General features: G+C 43.9%; 1 protein-coding gene across 15 annotated transcripts in view; it reads left to right on the top strand.

The window, feature by feature from the left end:
- Positions 1-23,554, top strand: part of NEDD4L (NEDD4 like E3 ubiquitin protein ligase) — a 506,193-nt gene that overhangs the window by 358,872 nt on the left and 123,767 nt on the right. The window contains exon 1 of one of the 15 annotated variants that reach the window (XM_075587183.1): positions 17,603-17,626. The exons of the other annotated variants lie outside the window; for them this stretch is intronic. The gene's annotated coding sequence lies outside the window, so the exon portion shown is untranslated. Of the gene's footprint in view, positions 1-17,602; positions 17,627-23,554 lie in introns of those variants that run through there. 15 annotated transcript variants of the gene reach the window in all.

Genomic DNA, 23,554 nt, shown 5'->3' on the forward strand with positions numbered 1-23,554 from the left:
CCAACAGCTAGGCTCCTAACTCAATCACCGTCTTCTGGGGTAAGCATTAGTCCGTTTCCACAGTCTATTCCAATGCCCAAAAAAACAAAGTTGTGGCGGAGCCTTTGCACTTATTTTTGCCAATTGAACCCCAAATCCCTAAACTTTGACTCAGAGACAACTTTTTAACAAATTCCCCACACCAAATATTCTCTCCCTGAGTGAGATTGACAGGGCAAGAGCGGTCACAGCAGGCGCAGGGGAAGAGTGCTGAGCAGGGAGAGAGGGGTAATGGGTAAGAGCACAGACTCTGGGTCCCTTAAGGGAAGTGGCGGCTCCCACGTAGCAGTTTCCCCTTAGGGACCAACCACGATGGACCTACTCCATTGATATGTGGGAGAGCGGAAACGGACTGCCTCTCTCCTCTGGGCTGCCCTGCTGTGCACAGCGCCTGCCTCAGACCTTCGACAGGAAAAGGTGAAGCTCCCGGATTCAGCCGCTCCGATGGTCTGGAGCGACGCTGAACGTGACGCGCATCCAGAGCTCCACCTGCCTCTCTACTCACTCCACGGGATGCAGTGGAAGGTGAAGCGTTGTCCCACTGCCGCTCTACAGATCCAATGTGGGATGGCCTTGCAAAGCTGACCGCGACCCCGGTCTGATGTCCGCATGGGCAGCAGCTACCGCAGTCAGAGGACACTTCTATTACAAGCTTCTCCAATCAGGAGGCCCATCACCTGCTCCACAGCCTATGTGGGTCCTGAAGCCTGCATGGAAGGGAGATGAGCAGCCATGTTGACCGCAGCTTCCTGCTGCCACGAGATGAGTGTCAAAATCCCACCTCCTATTCTTGAGCTCTAGACCCCACACACTGTCAAGTAGGGGCCTGGCCCACCCAGTCATGTTGCCCCTGACTAACTGCTAGGAGATTTTCTTTCAGTTGGCGTGTGTAAGTGCAGTGAATACAATTATCCTTAAACAATTTGTTGCTTTTAGCCTGACTATGCTGGGAGATTGCAAGCGAGTGTGTTATATGGATTATTTTCTTCTGTTTTGAAAAAGTTTGCTTATTTTATTAGGCAGTTGTTTTGCAGCAGCAGCAACCACTATACAATTCATATCCTGTACTCATCACAAGAGACATGGCCCGCTTGTGTACTGTTGTATTGAGGGGGGGCATTTCCTCTTGCCCGATTTTGTTGTTTTAATAAATGCAGCAGTTCCTTAATGGCAATGCAATTATCTAGGCTGCCGATCCATCCGTTTTCATGTGATCGATTTGGTGAAGAAGATCCTGCTTCCCAGGGCACACAATATGGCTGCCTATTTCAAAAGCGGAAGTGTTGTGGCGTCCTACTGTAAATAGTTGCTACAGCAACCCAAGGAAGCTTAATACATTCAAAATCATTAAAAATAATACTACACAACTGATCTATTTAGAAACACTTTTTGAATGAAATGCTGATTGAGCTTATTGTCTGAGCTCACACAGGATGGTGGAGATGTTAGCAGCTAATGGATCTGCTGTTCTTTACCTAGACCAGCGGTGCGCAAACTGGGGGGCGCACAAATTTGTAGGGGGGACGCGGCGGTTACTAAGGCCCCCGCACTCTTCCCCACGGCATTTAAATTCAATGCTGGGGGAGGCGTGAGGCCTCTGTAACGCACTTATCTGCTCTCTGCGGGGCTTCGGGCGGTGCGTCACCATGACAACACAGCGGCAAATGACGCCGCGGGGTCATGTGACATCATGCGTCGCCATGGCTACGCGCGTCAAATGACGCGGCGGGGTCATGTGACATCACTTGACCCGCGACGTCATTTGAAGCCGAGTCATTGGGAGAGGGGGACGCAAATGTTGCGGCTCCCGGGCAGGGGGGCGCAGCTCAAGAAGTTTGCGCACCCCTGTGTTAGACTGTGCCCTCTCTTATCCTCCTTCGTGTCTGCAATATAATCAGGGAACGGTGCTCATGTCTTGGTCTGGCACTACCTGCCCATGGAGTAGGTAACCCGGTTTCAGTTGCCAGTGCACTGTTACCTGGCACAAGTCACTTTACACCCTTGTGCCAAACATTTGCTTTTAAGATCTATAAAGCAGGGAGTTAAAAAATGGAGGAGAAAACCCCCACTTATAATAATATACAGTTTAGAGGCACGCTATTTTCCAGTCACTATTGCCAAATTAAGTATACTGTAAAAACAATCTGCCTACCTACCGTACATCAGATTTGTTTCTTTGATGTGAAAAACCTTACGTTTTTAGCCTTCTGGGATTTGGAATTTCTCAACAACCTCCTCGTATGAGCCTGATGCAGTAGAAATATGTTGCCTATAAATAATAATACTGTACAATACCCCTCCACTTCTTCTGATCTTGGCAAGTTAAAAAAAATAAAAAATGTTTACGTTGCTTGGCAATGCTAAGGCCTGTTGTTTGAAGGGGCTGGTAACTACGGTATAGAAAGGCTTTCCAGAAACGTAAGGGAATGGTTTCAGGAATAATTGTATCACTTTTATACACACACACTGCAATGAGCACTTCTCTTGTTCCCGTGGTTAGAATGGATGAGCGAGCAAAGACTTCAACTAGACTTTGTGGCCACTTTTCGGGCGAGGGTGTGTGTGTGTGTGTGTGTGTGTGTGTGTGTGTGTGTGTGTGTGTGTGTGTGTGTGTGTGTGTGTGTGTGTGTGTGTGTGTGTGTGTGTGTGTGTGTGTGTGTGTGTGTGTCATCGATTCTTGATATTTAATATTTTCTATGTTATTTTGCAACTTGTACTACATTCCCAGACAATTTTGCTGGAAACGGTTCAGAGAAATTAAATATTTAAAATTAAAACAAATTGGTAACCACGGTACCAAATACTACAACATCAACCTGTTGCTACAGTAGGTGGCAATGGTAATTATTCTCTGCGCAATAAGTGTTTGATTTTTCCGTGGAACCCACGATGTCCATATAACTCTTCATACATCTTCGGCCTTCTTGAGAATGAGTTTTGTGTTGCTGTTTTTTTTTGCTTTTCGTCTTTCGAACAGTTTGTTGCGAATGAGATTGTTACATGGAAGTGTTTTTGCCGTTTGTGATAATATTATATTAAACGTATTACTTTTCAAGTTGCAATAATGTGAGAATTGAAGTGATCTTCATTGTTTACATTTAGTTTGATTGCAAAACTTTCTGGGCAACCTCGTTGCTGGTACCTCGACTGTACGTGGAAACTAGGCTTATTTATAAGCTTGTATGAGAATTAAATTGGCCAGACATTCCCGTTTTTATCTGAAGTTTGAGAATACTAAGACAATTTGATGACAAAATCCACAAATTGATGGCGTTTCAAATTTTGTTGTACCGTGTTATGAATATTTGTCTTATTAGGTTTACTCGCTCGTCCCACAAAGCAGGATACAGTGTAGTGTTTTTCTTAGCTGTAATAGGTTTTAGAAGTGTTTTCATGTTTTTGTGTTATCTACAGCCCTAATTGGAATCTACTGTTGGACTAGGTTCACTGAGCTCCAATAAATACATTTAAAAATTGCTTTTAGCACTACAGTACCTAATGCAATTTTTTTATCAGCCTATTCAAAAAAGCCATATCATGTGGGGAAGCAGTAATTTTGCCATATAGTTTTTTTGGCAGTTGTATTAACGCAAATAAGCATGCAAATAAAGATGTAACCGTAAATTAATTAATTCCTGAGGACTAATGTGATATTCACTAAATTCCCGATATTCGACTACCGCCAAAAACGAACCACAATCTATCCCAGGCTGGAATAAGGCCTATTTTACATATTACATAATGTACTGTATTGCATGTAAGATAACCTAAACCAGGGGTGCTCAATTCCAGTCCTCAACCCCCCCCCCCCCAAACCCCCAACAGGTCAGGTAGAGCAGTTTGATATACTGCACCCCTCCCCCCCTCCCCCCCCCCCCCCGCACCCACTGTTATTTTAACATTATAATCTGCTACTAATATTGCCGGATTATTAGTCAAAGCAGGTGTCTGGATAATAGACCCCATCTGATCAAGTATGTGTTTTACTGGTGTACCAATATAATGTACTCTTCTGGCTGTGTCCGATACATCACAATCTCTAAAGAGCAAGGGTTCTAATCGGGCATTAAATCGCCAGATAATGCACTGTTATTTGGGGACTCCTTTAGGTTAGATGTGCTATTATTTTGAAATAAATCAATGTTTTTAGTGTGTTTTTAAATGCTTTTGTCCATGTACAGTATGTATCCCTCTCAGGGCTGCCACCTTCTACTGAAGGTCAACCCGGAGAAAAAGAAATAAAAATCCCTTGGTGTGGCGTGGTGCGGCGGCGTCTCCCGGCATCCTGCTCCAAATCCCCCTCCGCCTGCAGTGAACATGGCTGGCCGCGTTGCCATGGCAACCGGACACCACATAGCACCCGCTATTAGAGGGGGTTGGGGTTCCTTACATTGCATCTGATCTCAGACGCGCTATTAGAGAGGGTTGGGGTTCCTTACAATGCATCTGATCTCAGACGCGCTATTAGAGAGGGTTGGGGTTCCTTTCAATGCATCTGATCTCAGACGCAATATTAGAGAGGGTTGGGGTTCTGCAGAATTTCACAATATAATTATAGGATTCCTTAACCAAAAAAAGCTAAGAAACACTGCATTCGTGTATATGGAGATTGGAGTTGCATGTATTTGAGCAATCCAAAATCATTCCTCTATATCTAACCCTTTCAATGCCAGGGCCTAACAACCTGACTGAAAGATGCCTGGTAAAAAAACACTAAAGTGGAAGATTCATAATAATTTATTTGGAAGATAAACGAAGTAATACGATGTCATAACAAAAATCCAATTGAGAATTTCTGTATTGGATTACGTTTTTAAACAATTTTTAAGCTCTTAACGGCTATTCACTGGGACGCCCAGCAGAAAACATTGCTAATAATAGCCGCACTGTTGTAATCAAAGATATTGTTTATGATATAATATTGGTAATCAATGTATAAAGGTATGCAAGCCTTCTATTCTGCAACTGGAAAAACACAGGTTACCATAACAACAGTCTAATAAAATCATGTGTCGGCGAATGCTGAGATACAGAGCACATTCACAGAAAACTGATTGGCAAATTAACTCAGAGGTAAGTGTTTCTTTAGTCAAATTAGGATTGTTGCAGCAAGTAAAGCAGAAAATACCAAGCTGGTGACATATACAGTAGGTTCACCTTGCATGCTGTTCATGCAGCGTTAGAAACGAGCCGTTTGCTCAGCCTAGTTATTAGTTCCATGACGAGCTATGGAGGAGATCTCTGGGAGGAGAGAGATACTGCAGGATCGGCCTCTGCTCGTGTGAGGTGCACATGCTCCTTGCTGTGTCCATTGTCTGGCAAGGAGAGGTAGGTCATTGACGGTCTGGGGACATTTGGGTGCGGTCATTCCACCGTGAACCAAATGACCGCTGGCACTTCGCTGCAAATCACCCCGCTGCCGGGACCTGTCGCCGCAAACAGCTTCGCCACTAAGGTAAGTCTCGGTTTAACCCTTACCTTAAAACTTCTACACTAAGCCCTCACCCGAAGCCCTTAAAAATCCTTAAATTAACCCCTTACCCTAACCAGTAGTAAAACGTATCTTGGAAGCGGCCGGTGGCGGAGGTTTCCTTCTCCGGCTGACCGCTGGCGGATATTTGGTCTCGACCAAATATCCTATTTTGGTCATTGACTATTTTTTGGGGAAAGGTTTGTGTTCTTTGTGTGCCCGTTTCTTATCAGTCTGTCAGATAACTGAAGAATCGGATTCCTGAGGTGTAAATTTAGGTGGTAAAATCCTATGCCCTGAATGTGGGTGTCAAGTAGAAAGGGCATACGTTGCGGTTATGTTTGTGTCCAGCAGAGACACCTGGTGCCTTGTGTGTGTGTTAGGCCTGGGACATAGTACGTTGATCAGCGCTGGGCAGCGCTGACGCTCATGCTCACCTGATTTTTCTTGTCCCTGCATGAGCGTCAGCGAGCGCGCTTGTGTGCAGGGTGGGAGACGGGCGGGAGGCGGGCATGGAGGCGGGGCTAGGGCGCCACGTCACGGCGCCGACGTCACGGACTGCCATTGGCTTCTGGCAGTCACGTGACCGGCCCTGCGCTTGCATGAGCGGCAAATTTCAAACTTGCCTGTCTCCTGCATTTCCACACGCCTCCGCACGCCTGCAGAAGCGCCCTCTAAAGCCGCGCTGATAGGGATAATGTTTCCCTTCAGCGCGGCTCAGCGCGGTTCAGCGCTGCTCACCCTACTATGTCCCAGGTCTTAGAAGGAGAAGCTAGACATGTGCATGTATATTTGTGCTTGATATGCCAAAGAAAACTAAGATGTATCACTAATCTGTGCGCATATTCATGGAGAAACATGCCTCTGATGTCATAAACGTGAGGAATCTGCACATAGACCTAATGTGGAAAAATCAGGCATGTTGTATATGCAAGGGGATATATCGGGAATCGGTCACTTGAATGGGCCGAATGGGGTCTTCTGGTGCTGAAGGGTGTCTTCTGGCATAGCGCATCTTATCAAAAAAGACCTTATGGGGCACATGCATAGAGTGTCGGTGTGGGTTATCACACCCAATCCCGCGGAACTGTTGCGATTGCCCATACTGACGCTTCTTGCATGTCGCGTTGTGTCTGCACGGAGAAGTATTTGTCTATATTATGTCTGTATCGTGTTTGCAAGGTGTGTTTGACGAATGTATCTGTGGAAGAGAAGTGTTGTGGAGAGGTAGGAGTTCGGAAGGCATCTGAAGAGGAGAAGCATGTCTGATTCAACCTTCACCATTCATTTTCTAATCTGAGCCAAACTTTAAGAGGCTCATCCTTGAGATATATATATATATATATATGGGTGTACTTTTTAACCAGAGGCATGCTTGGAACAAAGCACGTCTATTTTGTTTTTTTTACCACTTTACACGCTGAAATTTGTTTTGAAATGACACACAACAATTTGTGTCTGTGAAAATGGAAGAAGAAAATGTTTGTGTTGCTTCTCAGACAGCTTTGTGTCAGTGGTGCCTGTGTCACAAACTCATGGATGTGTCACTAGTGTGATGACAGATTTAACTTTGAGGTGTCTGTATACTGTTAAAAAAAAAAAATACATTTGGGGCAATATAAGATGTGTCCATGATGTCTGTCTGTTTTTAGGCTGAAGAGCACACAGTACACAGAATAAGTATTGACATATCTCATTGGTGTATCAGATATAAACATACGTACATATTGCATGTTATTCAACCCCCAGGTAATGCACGGGGACATATTTAAAATGCATTTGCTATTCATTTTGATGAGCCAGACTGTGTGTGTGTGTGTGTGTGTGTGTGTGTGTGTGTGTTTGTGTTTGTATATGTGTAGATATGTGTATATATATATATATATATATATATATATATATATATATATATATATATATATATATATATATATATATATATATATATATATATATATATATATATATATATATATATATATACACAGTGTTCGACAAACCTATACATTTGCTCGCCCCGGGCGAGTGGATTTAACCCCCGGGCGAGTAAATATTGGCCCAAGCAGCACACGTTTGGTACTAGGTGGCGAGTAGATTTTTTTGTGTGGCGAGTAGATTTTTTGGTGATTTGTCAACCACTGTGTATATATATATATATATATATATATATATATATATAGATATAGATATAGATATAGATATATCTTTATTTATATAGTGCCATCCAGGTACATAGCACTTTACAGCAGTAATACACGTGACATAATAATATAACATATAGTGTGAATAAGCGCTTCAGATATGAGAGTAACAATAGGAAAATGAGTCCCTGCCCTGAAGAGCTTACAATCGAAGTGGTAAGTGGGAGAACTTAGAGAGAGTAGGAGGGTGTTATGGTAAGTGTGTCTGCAATATATAGTATCAGCCAGCAGAGCTGCCCATATGCTTTGTTAAAAAGGTGTGTGTCACGTACGACACCCAGCTAGCACGCAACCTGCATACGGGACAAGGGTTAATACCGACGCTCGCAAGCGCACCCACTCTTCACCTCTGCAAAGGTCCCTCAAATGATTTGTATCTCTCCTCAAGCCGTCCCAATATACCACCGCCACGGACAGCACACAAGTGGGCCCGTGACTTAGATATGTGTAGCCCTTGGCCCCCTCCCTAAGGCTTCGGTCCCGCTGCGCTCGTTGGCGCGGGCGGCCATGTCGCGAGTTCCCCACCAGCAGGGGAATCCTCGCGAGCCGGTCCCGGTCCCCCCTGGCTGCACAGCTGACTACACGCTGTGGCGCGTCAGCCGCTAGGAGACACAAGAGAATGGTGTTTCCTAGCGTTGACGCGTCACGTGGTGTGGCTGTGAGCCAATGGGGAGGGGAGGCTTCGGGAGGAGGAGAGGCTTCGGGGAGCGGGGAGGAGTGTGGAGTGAAAGCAGGTGAGTGCCTGTCTGTGTGTGTGTATGAGTGCGTGCGTGCCTGTCTGTGTGTGTCTGTGTGTGTATGTGTGTGCCCGAGTGCGTGAGTGCCTGCCTCTGTCTGTGTATGAGTGCATGAGTGCCTGCCTGTGTGTGCGCGCGTGTGTGTGTATGAGTGCGTGAGTGCCTGCGTGTGTGTGTGTATGTGTGTATGTATGAGTGCCTGCGTGTGTGTTTAAACTTACCTTCAGCAGCTCCAGCTCCAGCCCGAGTCCGTGGAGGGGGGGGGGTAGAGTAGCGGGTCCCTCCGCTCAAGCCACGCCCCCCCTCCCTGTCAAACCTCCCACTCCCGCCCACCTCCCGCTCCGGCTCCCTACAGACCGCATATCGCGGTCTGTGTATCTCAGCGCACCGCCTGTCAGCAGTGCGGGTGCACTGACTCTGGGAGCGGGGCCTTAGCCTAAGTGAGATATGGTTTGCTACTCCATATTACTGTGTGGTGTGTACCTGTGAGGTAACAAGAGGGCTGAGTGCTCCGCGGTGTTGTGGGAAGAACAGGACAGGGTTTACAGGGTACCATCCTCTGGATGGAAGGATGGTCCATACTGAAACCTTTCTTTGTCCTTAGACAGTGAATCACTCGTATAGATGGTACAATGGTGTTTATTGCGTGATCAGGGTATTACAGCAGGTACATATCCTCGCTTCCCCTAAGAAGGTCACTCCAAGGCTTGAGGCCCATCCAAGTTTCCTCCTGCATGGTGCTCCTCCTTAGGCCTCCTAGTGAGACCCAGGGTAGCTATTACTCACTCCGCAGAGGGAGGAAAGAGACACACCTCTTTTAGGAAAGTGCCAGTATTTATACCCTGGAGTTTTGCTTCTACCCCTGCCTTATAACAGTGCAGGTCTGGTAAATAATAGGCATCACATATCCTGCATGTCATGCAGCTAGTATCCTCCCCCAGGCTGACACTCTCTGATTGTTGCTAGGCCCGCCCTGGGATACATCAAATGCACCCAAGGCTGCAAAAGCACAAAAGGCTTTTCTGAAGGAATTAACCCATCCACTGCCTGCACCTAACAGGGTTTACACTGGTAGGGCCCAGGAAAATAAGTAGCGGCCGGAGGCTAGGCTACATATGCAACCAGGGTTAATACACACGGCTACTCTAGCCAACCCCCCCTTTCTCCTCTGCAACGAACCAGCGAGTTAATATTAACCCCTACTCAATTGCAAATCATATCTATCCACTGCCACCACCTGAGGATATGCAAATATGATAAAAGGTCAATTAATATTTGCCAGGGCCCCAGGTCCATGTTTATTATAGAAAAAAACTATGCACTTCAACACACCAAAATCAGTTGTAGCAAAAATGTGTCCGAATCGTGATTATTCTCCCCAGAGCGTGCAATTAGTTCATTCAGAGCCCAAAGCATTACTTAGTAAATGTTTTAATAATTATAAAAATATAGTGCTTAAATTACAGAAAAGGTATTACAAAAACATACAATTACAATATAGTATAAGGCAGAACAGCTTCTTAAAATAAAAGTAGAAAACATAAACAGAAAATCCTATACCTTACCCAAATGCTATGGATTTTCCCCAGAGAGTCCACCGACTCAGAACAGGAGGTCTCACGTGCTTTGCCCAAGACATGCCACTGGTGAGATCTGATTTAAAAAATCTTTGCCCAGTCTTAAATACATTCTTTCCTCATGGCACCGGCATAAGCCCACCCCTTCTGGAGGATGCTTTGAAGCTCCCCTTCCCAGACCATACAGTATCTATAGAACTTGATTAAAACAGTTAACACCTTGAGTGAGCTATCCAGGATGGACATACTAGACCAAAGAAACAGTCCTGACTTGTGTCAAACCCAGAATTTTGTATTTAAAACCGGTGTAGCTCATTAACCCCTCAAGCACCAAATGAATTACCTACATAATATCTCATGATATTATCATGACAGTGTGTTTTAAGAAAGGTCCTAAAGGTGGTAAGGAATGTCTTCCAGGGCCAGTGTCTTATGCACTAGCACTACTGCGTAAATACAACCCCAAATATCTTAGTATGGAAGAATGTCAGTCTCAATACAGTAGGTTTGAATGGTAATATTGCCACAGAATATCCCACAATATCCCACTATAATACACAACAGAGAACAATGGAACCTGATACATCTGTTTGTGTTGAATAATCAGCCCAAACACTTATTTAATGCAATTTTACCAAGAACGGTTTTATTGCATGGTATTTTTCTAAATGTAATTATCATCACAAGTTTCGATAAAGGTGACAGCAGCCACTGCATTGTTGATGCATTCAACTCTTTTAATGAAGTTAGATATGTCAATGGGAGGGGGGGAGGAAACATGAGCCTCAGTGATACTGTGCAGTACCTAGGATTGGCCAATAACAAAACAGTCCTCACAATACCGATATTAAGAACTGTATTGTGGTAATTGTACGTATTGTGATAAATATATATTTAATAGAAAAAAATTGCATCATTAATGGTATCAACAATTGGAAAATGTTTTTACCGCAATTGTCAAACACAACTTGCTGTAAATTCTTCCTTTTTATTAACACAATATCACTATCATCTTGCTGCATAGCTCAACTCAAGTGAGACCAGAATATTCTTGGCACAAATGATAGGAGAGCGATAAAAGGCTGTGTGACACCTTTGAGACAAAGGGAATTGCTGGCAGATGCTTGAAGCTACTGACTTACTGCCCCAGCCTCCCCCCCCCCCCCCCCCCCGACCCTCCTACAATAACATACTGAGCTTGACATGCACTGACCCCATATGGAAGCAATGTGCATATACAGTACACAGGATACAGGTTTCTCACTCCTCTATGCTGATGAAGAGGTTTACATTGGAATATGCATGATGTTCTTATGCAGCAAACACATACTGTATGGGAGTTATAATAATTTCTGTGTAGGACAGTCTTGGGTTGGTGAGTATGTACAGGGCAGAAATCTCAGTAAGAACTGGTGTTTGAGTTTCTAGGAGGTCTTGATAATCCAGTACATGTCATTGCATCTTCTTTTGAGGGGCAATCAACATATAAACCATACAGAATTGCAACAGTATTTACCATTCCTAGAAGTATTCACTGACGCAGACTACCCGCAATAATACCTACAGTATCTATTACACTTGCTAACAACAACAATAATAAAGGAAACTTGCCATCCTTATTATGCATACATTATACTAATCAAACATTCATTTGCAGTGGTAGTTCCACTTAAAGTTTTTGCTAAATAAAAGATTATCTGCATCTCCGTTTTCTCTGATGCAGTTGGGGTCAAACACATGTCCACGTGTGCGGGATGTGTGGCAATTGGGGGTGACGTGCTGTATAAAGCAGGAAAAAAACATGGCTACTGAAGAACCTCTGGAGCCAGAGCTTTCAATCACTGCTCTGCTTGTGGATGTTGCACCCTGCAATGCTTTGTATAGCACTATACAAGGCATTGTGGGGCGCGACTTTGGCGAGCGGCTTTGTGCTTGACAGCTCTGCTTCCAAAGAGTAGCCACGGTTTTTCCGGCTCTGGCCTCAGCAATGGCTTAGACATGGGGTGCGCAAACTGTGCGCCATTATCCCCTAGCATACAGTGTTTCCACTGCAGCAAGGGATTCTGGGAAATAACATGCAAATGAGCACACAATGTGTCACCTTTTGCCTGGAATATCCATTCACATGGAGCCCATTTAATCTGATGCATCACCGTTCACACAGCTTTTAAGCACAGCATGGGACAAGCAAAGCAAGTACAGACCACTCAGAGAAAGCAAGACCATGGAATTTTGATGCTCTTGGCTTGTAATTGCAGGGTTGTGTTTCCAGAAACCACAGGTACAGTAGTACAGTATGTGGTGTCCCATTCTATGGTTTTAGATCCACCAAACTGCAGTTAGGCTTAGTGCATAGAGGAAGGATCAGTGTTACTTGAATGTTTTCTCACTTAGCAATAGTAGGAAAGTTCTTGGCCGAGTAACCATCCCTTTACTAGTATCGAACAGTGGTCTCTGAAATACCAACGTTACAATGATCAGCGCTCCGATAAAAAGCAGAAGATCTGAACCATTTTCAGTATATTCTAGTGTAGCTACTGATGTATTATTTTATCAATCACAATTTCTTAAAGCAGCAGTCAATGCTTGTTACATTATAATACATTACAAATGTAATTCAGCGCTGTTCAAAAAAAATGCTACAAGTATTTTCTCATCGTACAGCACTGATTTATTAAAAAAAGAAAATATGTAGGATATTGCTTGGTCTGCGGCTTTAACACAGAGCATTCAATAATAAAACCATGTTTTTTTTTTTATGTGTATCAAAAACAATGCACCAAATTCATCTGTAACTTTGGAAATATTTTCAGGCCTCCGTTACGGTTCTTAATTATGCTTTACAGCAGCAATTTGGCATGGGTCAATGGCTCCAAGCTCTATGTCCAATCCATTAATTTTTTCATTCCATCACAACTGTAATTGTGCAATAATGTGTTTCATTTGTGATGAGGTCAGATTGTTGCCATCTAGGAAGAGCTGAGAGCTTTTTATGCGCACTAACAGCTTGGATAACAATTTATACCTCAAACATTGGGTATGAATATCACAGGGATGTCAGGATTTCTGCGTAGTGGGTTTGTCAGGGGAGCTCACTTACACTTTACTGCACAAGCCACAGAACATCTAAATATGCTGTGATTTTCTGAGCCTGGGTCAGCGCACTATTTCCTTGCCTTATTAGAAGGCCTTTCTCATCGTTCATTCTTCTGTAAGTGACAGCACAAAATAATAATAAAACATACTTGGTGCAGGAAAAACATAAAGAACTCAAGAATTCATTTTATTTTTTTTAATAGCTGAAACATTCTGTTGGAAATAACACCGTGGAAGACAAAGAAGGATTCGATAGGAGAAGTTGACTAAGCCATTTATTAGAACTGGCATTGCCATCACTGATGGTTTATTTGCTCCATTGTAGACCAAACTTTGATTGCATTTATGAAATTCTAAGTCCTACACAGAGCACAGTGTTAAATCAGAGCGTACATGAAGGTGTCATAGCCTTATTTTAAAGAACAGTCACATTTAAACAGCCTTTGGTGGCTGCCGTTCGCTGATTGTGCAGAACAGCTGTAACATCTGAAACACATCAACCGTCTTACCCTCCTGTACCCTATGTTTCCACACACCCTTCCTTATAGATTGTGACCTCCTTGGGGCAGTGCCCTCCTTACCTACTGTAACAATGTATGCTAATGCTTGTTATTTTACTGTTTTACGCCCTCCAACCCTATTGTACTGCGCCATGGAATAGGTTGGTGAATTATATATAAATGACGGTGATGATCATCTATATCAGGGGTGGGTCTACTCCAGTCCTCAAGGGCCACAACAGGTCAGGTTTTCAAGATATCCCTGCTTCAGCATAGGTGGCTGTAATTGACTGTGCTACTGATTGAGCAACCTGTGCTGAAGCAGGGCTATCCTTAAACCTGACCTGTTGGTGGCCCTGGAGGACTGGAGTTGGCCACCACTGAACTAAACAGTGACATATAAGGCCACCCCTGATATATAGAACCCTTTCTTCTAGTTTCAACCTCGAGGTAATGTAACATCAAGTGTGATATCGTTGTCTTATTTATCCTAATTTGACTTTTGGTTGTTTGGCAATTTTTGTACATGGTCACTGTTTCTTTCTTGAAAGTGCATCAGTGCTGATATGACATCCGCCTTGCTCTCAGGGTCAGGTGGACATAGTCTTCATATGAACACATGTGGTGTTCAATGCCCTCCTATGGTCAGAAATGGATTTTGGATACATCTGAACAGATATGACACATGGTCGGTTTTACACGTCTACAGCACGCAGGCCCACATTCACTAAAGGTCGCTAAGCTTCAGCCCATCTTAAGGCCCGTAATATAGTGGGCGCGCTTGCTCCGCCGTGCGCGCGGCACTTATAATTGGCTGTGGTTAGCCAGACGTTTCTGTGCTAGGGCCGCGCGCGCACAGCAGCGAGTGTGGAGCTGGCCGATCGGGGGGAAGACTCATAAAAGAATCTTTTCGCGACACTACCGCTTAGTGAGGCTGCTGTGTGTGTGTGTGTGTGTGTGTGTGTGTGTGTGTGTGTGTGTGTATATATGTTTATCAAAGTTGCACATGTTATGTTAATAAATTATTTATTCTCACAACATCTGTTTTTTTATTATATAATAAATTATTAACTTTCAAACAATATATACACACATATACATACACACACATATATATATATACACACACACACATATATACACACACCTGTGCGCGTCGCTCACAGCACGGAGCCGTACACACAAAAAGTGTGCGTCACGAGCGTTTGCACGCGCCAACTATAAAAAAAAGCTTTACTCCCATTCATTCGAATAGGAGCTAGGATGTGCTAAATCGTAGCATCCTTTAGTGAATACTGTATTATATGGTCCAAAGAGAGATCCGATATGCTCTTTCCTAAAGAAATAAAACAGACTCCTTAAAGCAGCCATACATGTTGAAAATGCTCAACATTTCACCTGGTAAAGCCTGCATCCCCCAACACTGCCTCCTTAGACAAGGAGCGTGGGAACAAAACTACATCTTGCCATCTATACATCTATATCATGCTAGTTTAATGTAATTGTTCCTGTAAGAAATGTTGCTGCTGGCCTGGGATATATAGTAAGTTATTTTTTGCAAATAGCTTGGAAATAATCCTGTATTAACTTTAGGGTTGCCAGGTGGCTTCTCCAAAAATACTGGACACAATGGTGAAAAGTGTGACGTGCAAGAATCGTTGGTGGGGAAGAATGTTATTTATACATTTTCTGACTGTTACGTAATTTTTTCTAAATTTCACTCCAAATATACACCAATTTGCACAAATTTATGTTCTATTTTGTAAAAAGTCTGGGAGGGAGTCATGGGAGGGAGATAGGATTTTTTTTAGGAAATAGTATATGAAATGATGCAAATTGGTGCATGCTTGGAGTTAAATTTAGAACAAATGACGTAATCGTCAGATCATTTATAAATAACTTACCTGCAGTCATACAGGCCCATGGCGAGCAATACTGATCTTAATGCTCCTCCCACACATTCAAAGATTGTTACACCCCTCCTCATTCTCGTCCTCTCTTACCCTTCCCTCCTCCCCTCATCCTCTCTTACCCTCATCCTCTCACCACCCTCATCCTCTCACCCCCCTTCCCTCATCCTCTCACCCCCCCTCATCCTCTCATCCCCCCCTCCCCTCATCCTCTCATCCCCTCATCCTCTCATCCCCCCCTCCCCTCATCCTCTCACCTACCCTCCCCTCATCCTCTCACCTACCCTCCCCTCATCCTCTCACCTACCCTCCCCTCATCCTCGCTCACCCCCACAGGACAGCCACAGAAAACAAACACACACGTACAGACATACCAGGACAAACAGTACAAGTACAGACACACCAGGACAAAAAAAACAGAACAAATACACACAGGACACAGCCTCACCTCTCTCTGCTCCATGCTTTTCCTCTGCTCTTTGGATCCACCCCCAGGCTCCTGCCACCTCCATCCAGATTGGCTGCTGCTGTCTAATGCATCCAATCAGGATGGAGAAAGCTGCCCAGGCCCCTAGCAGCAGCAGCAGCAGCAGTCCTGCTCTCTCCCTGCTCAGGGAAATCCTGCGATCCCAGCACCCGTCTGCAGGTTACTAAATCCAGAGAGGTAATACCGGTTTACACATACATGTCCGGTATCATCTCTCGTTTTTTTACCGGAAATAGTAACCAAATATCTGGCTGTCCGGTTCAATACCGGACACCTGACAACCCTAATTATGTTATAGACGGGTATTGGCAATTGCAGTGTGCAGATTTTACAGCAGTGTAGTGACTTCAACAATATTTTCACATAATCTACAATCGCCCAAAAATGGGCACAATATTGACCAAAATGTTCCCATTTTTTGCCAGATTTTTACGTCAATTTCCTCTTTTGATCATCTAAACTAGTAATTTTTTTTGACAAAACTTGCTATATTTTTTTTTTTTTTGCTGTATTCACAAACTTGTGCATGTTTTCGTACGTCCATAGTATGGTCCATAGATATTACATTTGTGACTGGGCTTCTGTTTAAGAGCTGACAGTACTCCTCCATAGGAACTGGTCTAATGTACGTACCTTCAGTCTCAGTTTGTATTAAGCAGTTTCAAATTTCATCTGGTATTTTGAACAGGGTGCAATTCACACTGGTACGTTTTGTACATACCATGTGAGAACCAGATTGGGTTTTCAAATGCTCCGTTTTATCACTACCTAATTTCCTAATTCATTTCTCACACTGTGAACCTTAAGCAACCAGTATCAGTTAAAGCTGCAGTTCAGTCTTTTTTTTTTTTACTTCATTAGTTTCATGTGTGCAATCTCTAATTACCTAAAGAACTGTATAGCTGCAGGTCAATTCGTTCTCCATGTATTGATAGGCGAAATTTGGTGACATAATTAGTGAAGGGATCTGTTTTTATTTGCTTGTTTCACTCAGTGGAAGCTCATGAATATTCATGAGAACTCCTGCACTGACATGTGCTAGAGGGAGGGCAGGGCTGACAAAGGGGTGTTCCAGGGCTTGTGACAGGACATGAAGGGGCAGTGCCTTAGCAAATGGCTGTTAAAATAGAATACAAGAAAATTGGTCTTTCAAAGTTGTTTTTTTTTAAAACAGAAAATGCTAAAAGTATTTTTTCTTACTGCAGAACTGATTTATAAAAAAAAACACATGCAGGATATTGACTGAACTGCAGCTTTAAAATGCTTCATATGTCTTATATTTGTGCTTCAAACTTGATTTAGATCAGTGTTGCAATAAGCAAGTCATGATTTAAAATGTCGTTGCTGTTTCCCTGACGCTGGTGAATGATCTACAAATCCCTATCTTCCTGTGTACTGTATCCAAGGTTTTGTGTGGTAATGGGAAGCAGGAACAGGGCTACACAGTATATAGTATTGTGGGAATTGGTGTGAATCTTTAGCATGGGCAGGAAAGAAATGGGTTCTGACGTGACCTCCAGAAACTCCGCAGTCCAAGCGTTTATTATACCGGAGTCTTTTTCAGTTTGTTAGAAACGTATCGATTGGAAATGACAACACATTTGGGAAGGTAAGGCCGCATTTCATTAGAATTCATTATCTGTTTTTGACAAAGGGTAAGTTCACCTTCACAAATCCCCCACTTGTGAAGTAATACACAAGTGGATTAACCTGCCTTAACAATGAAGAGTGTTTGCAAGCAGTGCATTATTAGCAGGGAAGGCACTTTGGCTGTCTCTCTTCCCAGCCGCCATGTCACTTGGCACATTAACCGAAAGGCATGAGGCCAGAAATAACTTTGACTGGGCCTGACATCAGTGACCAGCTGCACATCCTATACCCTGTCCCAGGGAAATGAACAGGTCATGTCACATCCCCTGTGAAAGCGCCATGTATTGTGTCGTTAACCCTGGAGGTGCCGCTTGTGTCTGCGATTGACTTGAACTGTTGTAGTCCTCTTATGACCCGGATCTCTGACAAGGGGAACCTGCCACTCGCGTTTGCAGGATGCATTGCAGCCGTGAAGGGGTTAAAAGACCGTTCCAGTGACCATGGCAACAGTTGCCATTATTTTTCGGGAATGCTACTGTAGATGTGATGCAGATTGCGGGGCCTTCATCGGGTGACCGTGTACAGTTCTTCACATACAGTGTGTATTGGTCTACAACGTTACACACGTTAACTACCGCAGATTTGTTCCGTTTGATGCATTATAATTATTCCCATAATTACATTACATCAGGGGTGGGCAACCCCAGAGCTCAAGGGCCACCAGCAGGTCAGGTTTTCAGGATATCCCTGCTTCAGCACGGGTGGCTTAATCCGTTTTGGCTTCAGCACAGGTAGCTCATTCTTTGACTCAGCCACCTGTGCTGACGCAGGTATATCCTGAAAACCTGACCTGTTGGACACCCTGGAGGACTGGAGTGGGCCGCCCTTGATGTACTGTAATTATCAATGTTAAATAGTGCAATGCATGGAAGACCCCTATCGTGTGTGCTCATTTCTAGTCGTACCTGGAATGTTATGCGGCTTGAGGGCTGGAGTTGAGCACCTCTGATCTACAGTAATGTACAGTAATTGTTAGTAATAAGTACTAAGCACCTCTCTTGCATTGGGGGGGGGGGACTCTTGGTTGTCCCGATGTGTCCTTATTGCGCTCTCTTCCAGTGATGTGAGATTATATGGGACATTTCTCATTTGGTGCTTTTCAGAAACATCCTGCTTGGTGTTGCATCCAGGTGGGCCAATCTGAGGACACACTGGAGTTGTTACGTTGTGAAGAGTCTTGTGTAGAGCTTTGCTTACTTCAGGAGACTGCCTTAAGGAGTACTACTTTTTCAAATGTCTTCTCAGATACTTTTGAAATGAGCTCCTGATTAGTGCTCTGCAGCACTGTGTTGTGATGCACTATGGAAATAACGCACATGTTATTTTCAATGTAACTTTATGTAACCTGCATTATAGGCTAAAGCTGGTAAATTCCGGGCATTTTTGAAATCCCTGCTCTGATTTCGTTAAAATTCTGGGCATTATCCAATCAGTAATGGACTGGAATTTTTGGTACCCTGCCAAGTTTTTCAGCCAATCAGCTTTCAGTTCTCATTCACAAAGAGTGAGATCAGCTCTCAGACAGTGGAGGTGATTGGACAGGAGGCAGCAGCAAGGCACTCAGTCCTCCCCCACACTGCTTGCAGAGAGCTCCGCACAGGAAAGTGAGGGGAAAGGTTTGTGTATCTGTTGTGTGTTTTGTGGGTGTAAAGGGACAGCAGAGTGTTTTATTGGTGTGTGTGTTTTGTGGGTGTAGAGGGGGGGCTGCAATGTGTGTGTCTTCAGTGTGTGTTTTGTGGGTGGAGGAGGGGTGCAGAGTGTTTTGTGTGTGTGTCTGCAGTGTGTGAGTGTTGCAGGGGGCTGCAGTGGGTGTAGAGGGGGGGGGCGCGCTGGTGTGTGTTTTGTGGATGTAGAGAGGGCAGCAGTGTGTGTGTGTCAGTGTGTGTAGAGGGTGGAGGAGGGATGCAGTGTGTGTGTGTGTGGTGTGGTGTGCGTGTGTGTGTGTGTGTTTGCGTGTCTGCAGTTTGTTGGGTTTACAGGGCGCTGCAGTGTGTTTGTGGGTGTAGAGGGGGGGCTGCTGTTTGTGTTGTGTGTGAGTGTAGAGGATGGAGGAGGGAAGCAGTGTATTTTGTGGGTGTAGAGGAGGGGGTGGGGCTGCAGTGTGTAGGGGGACTGCAGAGTGTGTGTATATAGAGGGGCGAATGCAGTGTTTGTGTGTATAGAGGGGGGGCTGCAGTGTGTGTGTGTGTGTGTGTGTGTGTGTGTGTGTGTGTGTGTGTGTGTGTGTGTGTGTGTGTGTGTGTGTGTGTGTGTGTGTGTGTAGAGGGGGCTGTGTGAATGTACAATTTCCTTTTAATAAACTTGCAGTAAAAGCATAAGGCCTCGGCCAGTCTCCCCGCTGGCGCGCTGAGGCTCAGGGAAAGCGGGTGCTTTCCCTGGCCTTGCGGTTGCTTGCCCTGTGCGCCGTCAGGGGGCGGGCCAGTGGCGTCATGGAGCTGGTTCGCCCTCATTGGGCGAACCGCTCACGTGACCGGCCCTGCGCTCCGGCAAGCGCGTGAATGTAAAAATTTGCTAAGACCAAGCGCGCGGAAGCGTAGGCGAGCCCCTACTAAAGCCGCTCTAATTGCGGCTGTAGGGGCTCAGTGCCAAGCATGAGCGAGCGTCAGCACGCTTCAGCGAGCAAGCGCTTACCATGGACGAGGCCTAAGAATGTAGTCAATCATGCTGATAACAATCAATATGACTACAAAAATTTATATTTTTTATGAAAAATTAAAAATAAGCCTACATTTAGCCTATAATAGTAATAATCACGTCAGTACAGGGCATTACTGGCCAATAATGCCCTGGCTGGGTTAAAGTCCCTCGGCTTCGCCTCGGGCCTTCAACTCTTCCAGCCAGGGCATTATTGGCCAGTAATGCCCTGTTCTTCGGGGATTATTACTTAAGTAATTCTTCGTCAGATTCCCATGCTTTTACGCGGATATTGCAAAGGTTTACAGAAAGAAATGTCGAATTCTTCGCCAACCAAACTTTTACACATTTGCCCATCTCTAGTAATAATGTCTGCTACTCTGGATTTATTGGTGTGGAGCAGATCTTGCAAGTGATTTATAAGAACTCAAATTTTTCCGAATTTATGACATTACTTCTTGTAATTTCTGCTCTCTAAAGTTCTGCTCCCCTAGTTTCGTGACAGACGTATGTTTAATTCAAGTCAATCAAAATATTAGAGGACACTACGAAATGTGACCAGCACCCCACAAAATGTGACCAGCACAGCACAAAATATGCAGTAGTTTTAGAATTGCAGAAATGTAATCACCCTTCGTGGATAGCACAGTAATGATCCAACGTTTCGGTGCAACTTGCACTTTCATCAGGGTCAAACTGTTTTTGGTGGTGTGCTGGACACGCATATATTTTCATGTGCTTTATTCATCATATACATGGTGATTTGACCCTCTAGCAGCTACATTTTACAATGTAAATGTATTTTTGTGATTCTAACCATTTTCATTAGTAATTGACCTCACGCTCTTGCAGGTGGATATAATATAATGTTCTGAGGTGGAAGAGGTCATAGGGAAAACTTTGATATGTTGTTCAAACAACAAACCTATAATGATCACATTATGCCCTATATTCACAAAGCGGTTTTCTACCATACGACCCTTACCGATCCATTCACATCAGTGTGCTGTAAGTAGTATGATTATACTCTGTCAGTGTACGTATAGTGCAGTCAGGTTATACTCTGTGTAGTGTATGTATAGTGCAGTCAGGTTATACTCCGTGTCAGTGTCTTGATTCAAGTCAATGTCAAGTATTTGAACTAGTTGTGCAATCAAGCTCCTCACCCCTACCACATGCAGCACTTATCATCTGAGATCTGACTCCAAAAGACTGCTCATGGTCCCAAGGCTCAACAAAGTATCCGGCCGCTCCTCCTCCTCTTACCGTGCACCCCAAAACGGGAACAACCTACCGGAGACTCTCACATCCACCACCAGTTTAAGTTTTTTAAAAACTAAAGCTGTCTCTCATTTTAATCTGGTCTGTAACGGTTGCATATGGCTATAATATATAGTATCTTTAACTGTGCATGCAATGTCTTGTATATTATGTACTGTATACCCTGTTCACTTATGTAACTGTATTTGTACCATGTATTATTTGTCTTAACTCTATGACCAGGACATACTTGAGAACAAGAGGTAACTCTCAATGTACAGTATTACTTCCTGGTAAAACATTTTATAAATAATAGTCACAATGAATGTGACTCAAATAAAGGTCCCCATTTCCATCAGTACACAGCAGATGTGTAATATAACCGTACCGTGTGCGTCACTTACAAGCAGCAGTGACAAGTTATACAGCAAATAATCCTCCAGCTAAGTGAACAATTGGCACATATTTAAAGAATTGCATAAATTTGAATTTATATTTGACACATACAGTATAGGTCAGTAAATGACAAATACAATACATTGGACACTACATTATTTCAAATGATACTTGTGTAATTGTTTTACATATTTGAAACATTTACTACTTTTGTTTATTGAAGAGCACAATATCTACCATTACCTAATTTCCATACAAATAAAAAACACAGTTTGTCATTTTTCCCTCTTCTCAGCTGCACTGTGTTACTGTACAAAACAGTAACGACTAGAACAGAATGTAGATCTTGATAAAGCAAACACCTATTTTCACAGATGTTCCGTCTCGTGAAGGTGTGGGTTGGTATAGGACAGGGGTGCGCAAACTGGGGAGCGGGGGATTTGTCTGGGGGGCGGGGAGGGCAGTTGCAGAGGTCCCATTCAAGTCAAGCTCTTCCCCCAGACATTTAAATTAAATGCTGGGGGATCACGTGAGGCCTCTACAACAGGAAAACTTACAGAGATTCAGAAGCTGTGGCGCGTCTCCATGGCAACGCGGCATCAAATGACGCCGCGGGTCCCATGACCTGACGTCAAGTGACCACGGAGCGTCATCTGACACGGTGGCAGGTGGTGAGGGGGGGGGGGGGGGCGAATCCAAAGCAGGACGGATAGGGGAGCGCAGCAGGGAAAACTTATGCTCCCTTGGTATAGGAGATGAGCATTGAAGAGAAGTCTGCAGATTGACTCTGCCATTGCTTTTACAGAGAGAGGTGTTTAAATGAACACCAATAGCATCCCATAGACCTGCTGTTTTCCTTTGTGGATGATGAACGGGGTAGGCTTTCTCCCAGACTATGAAGAGAATCTTACAGTACTGTCTGGGGTTTACTGATCTATGGCAATAGTAAAATCCTATTGGGGGATTATAATAAATATGTAAAAGAGTACAACATGGTGGTACATATTAAGTTAAATGTAATTTAATGATTAGTATTAAAAAAATTAACATTGTGTACCGAGTAATGATACTGACTAATGTCGTGGAAAAACTCGGTTCCACACGTGTCTGATTAGGCATGCAATTTGTTCCACTTACCAATGTAACGTGCATTGCATTGCTGAGTATTGTCACATACCCCGGTAGCAAGAGGGACTTAATTCCATTTGTGCTGAGAATAAATAATAATCTATTGACGGAACCTGACCGATCTGAAAGCTGCAATCCCGCTACTTTACTGAGATATTTCCCTTTTTTACTCGCTAGTGATTTTTTTCTCCTTTTTGTAAATCACATCTTATGGGTCCTGCCGGCCAATAGGAAGTCACAACGTTATCAGGGGATGACGTTGCGGCTTCTTATTTGGCGACCACTTAAATGTCCAGGTTGTAGCACCGGCAACAAAACAAAGTATCTGGTGGACCGGGGTGTCCTTCAAGCTAAACAATAGTAGAAGGAGAGAATAGTGCAGTTCTGTCTCAAATTCTGTTAAACAGTCGGTAAAATGTGCAGGATTACTGCTTTAACATGAACCCTTTGAGTGACAGCTGGACCCCGG

The sequence above is a fragment of the Ascaphus truei genome, chromosome 1 (assembly GCF_040206685.1).
Source record: "Ascaphus truei isolate aAscTru1 chromosome 1, aAscTru1.hap1, whole genome shotgun sequence".
NCBI lineage: Eukaryota > Metazoa > Chordata > Amphibia > Anura > Ascaphidae > Ascaphus > Ascaphus truei.